The sequence below is a fragment of the Anopheles gambiae genome, assembly GCF_943734735.2.
Source record: "Anopheles gambiae chromosome X unlocalized genomic scaffold, idAnoGambNW_F1_1 X_unloc_5, whole genome shotgun sequence".
In the NCBI taxonomy this organism is placed as follows: domain Eukaryota; kingdom Metazoa; phylum Arthropoda; class Insecta; order Diptera; family Culicidae; genus Anopheles; species Anopheles gambiae.
The window spans coordinates 105,001-107,500 of record NW_026902659.1 but is presented as its reverse complement, the minus strand read 5'-3'; positions in this window follow the sequence as shown (position 1 = coordinate 107,500).

Here is a 2,500-nt window from a genome sequence, read left to right as displayed (position 1 = left end):
TCGCTCGGGCTGCGCCGTCCGTGTTGAACACAAATGTGGGTGATTATATGAGTGGATAGACAAAAACATGCGTGGCGAAGACAGTTTTCTGCACGATGTGCACATAGCTCATTTCGTCGTCCCGGGCTAATGGAACAACACAAAAATATCGAGTATCTTTCTAGGTTTCTGTTATAAAAGGACAGGCCAAAAGGTGACCGGTTGAGATAAGCATTTTAAGCATACAAGCACTTAATTGCAACTTTTGATACAAAAACTAAGAACGTACACGTAGATTGTATCAACATGGACATCCATGATCGCGTACGCCCGGGCTGCGCCCTCCGTGTTGTACTTTCCCTGATTGGTACACAATTTTGGTGCAAGTGTACCAACATGGACATCTATGAACGCGTACGCTCGAGCTGCACCCTCCGTCTTGTACTTTCCCTGATCGGTACACAGTTTTGGTGCACGGCTATCCCGACCGGCAACTTGTACCAACATCGACATCCATGAACGCGTACGTAGCGTACTTTCCCTGATCGGTACACAATGTTGGTGCACGGCATAGGAAATGGGCTTAAAATGGTCAAACTCAATCCATTTCCACTAAAGATAGTCAATAACAGCTGTGCCGATGAAGTAGGGCACGATGCAAGTCAATGTTATTTAATGAATTACATGTTCACCATACATTTTAGTACAAAATTGCTCGGTCAGACCTACAAAGTGCTATATCTCGAATACTAAACGTCGCAGATGGGTGTCGTAGAACAATTTTAAGTTCGTCTAATGATTCTACATACGATTCTGGATAGTGGTTTTTCGACCACTTTTCAACATTTTGTGACACCCCGAACCTAGGGGCAGCTCCCTAGCTTTTTTCAAAAATGTGCACCGAACGGGCCAGAGAGCTCGAGTAGTCGAAAATTTTTTTTTTGCTAAAACCCCTCAAAACGTGTCAGGAACGCACCCTAGATGATGAAAAGTGCAACCAGAATGTCAATCGACAACATGCCCGGGGGTACAAATTTGCTCTACGCGTCCCTAGGTAGGGTACTTTTTCATACAAACATCAAAGTGTACGGTGCACAAAGTGCGCGGAACAAAAATTGCTCGGTCAGACCTACAAAGTGTTATATATCTCGAATACTAAACGTCGCAGATGGGTGTCGTAGAACAATTTTAAGTTCGTCTAATGATTCTACATCCGATTCTGGATAGTGGTTTTTCGACCACTTTTCAACATTTTGTGACACCCCGAACCTAGGGGCAGCTCCCTAGCTTTTTTCAAAAATGTGCACCGAACGGGCCAGAGAGCTCGAGTAGTCGAAATTTTTTTTTTTTGCTTAAACCCCTCAAAACGTGTCAGGAACGCACCCTAGATGATGAAAAGTGCAACCAGAATGTCAATCGACAACATGCCCGGGGGTACAAATTTGCTATACGCGTCCCTAGGTAGGGTACTTTTTCATACAAACATCAACGTGTACGGTGCACAAAGTGCGCGGAACAAAAATTGCTCGGTCAGACCTGGTACGGGCCATAACTCGAATACTAAACGTCGCAGATGGGTGTCGTAGAACAATTTTAAGTTCGTCTAATGATTCTACATCCGATTCTGGATAGTGGTTTTTCAACCACTTTTCAACATTTTGTGACACCCCGAACCTAGGGGCAGCTCCCTAGCTTTTTTCAAAAATGTGCACCGAACGGGCCAGAGAGCTCGAGTAGTCGAAAATTTTTTTTTTGCTAAAACCCCTCAAAACGTGTCAGGAACGCACCCTAGATGATGAAAAGTGCAACCAGAATGTCAATCGACAACATGCCCGGGGGTACAAATTTGCTATACGCGTCCCTAGGTAGGGTACTTTTTCATACAAACATCAACGTGTACGGTGCACAAAGTGCGCGGAACAAAACTTGCTCGGTCAGACCTGGTACGGGCCATAACTCGAATACTAAACGTCGCAGATGGGTGTCGTAGAACAATTTTAAGTTCGTCTAATGATTCTACATCCGATTCTGGATAGTGGTTTTTCGACCACTTTTCAACATTTTGTGACACCCCGAACCTAGGGGCAGCTCCCTAGCTTTTTTCAAAAATGTGCACCGAACGGGCCAGAGAGCTCGAGTAGTCGAAAATTTTTTTTTTTGCTAAAACCCCTCAAAACGTGTCAGGAACGCACCCTAGATGATGAAAAGTGCAACCAGAATGTCAATCGACAACATGCCCGGGGGTACAAATTTGCTATACGCGTCCCTAGGTAGGGTACTTTTTCATACAAACATCAACGTGTACGGTGCACAAAGTGCGCGGAACAAAAATTGCTCGGTCAGACCTGGTACGGGCCATAACTCGAATACTAAACGTCGCAGATGGGTGTCGTAGAACAATTTTAAGTTCGTCTAATGATTCTACATCCGATTCTGGATAGTGGTTTTTCGACCACTTTTCAACATTTTGTGACACCCCGAACCTAGGGGCAGCTCCCTAGCTTTTTTCAAAAATGTGCAC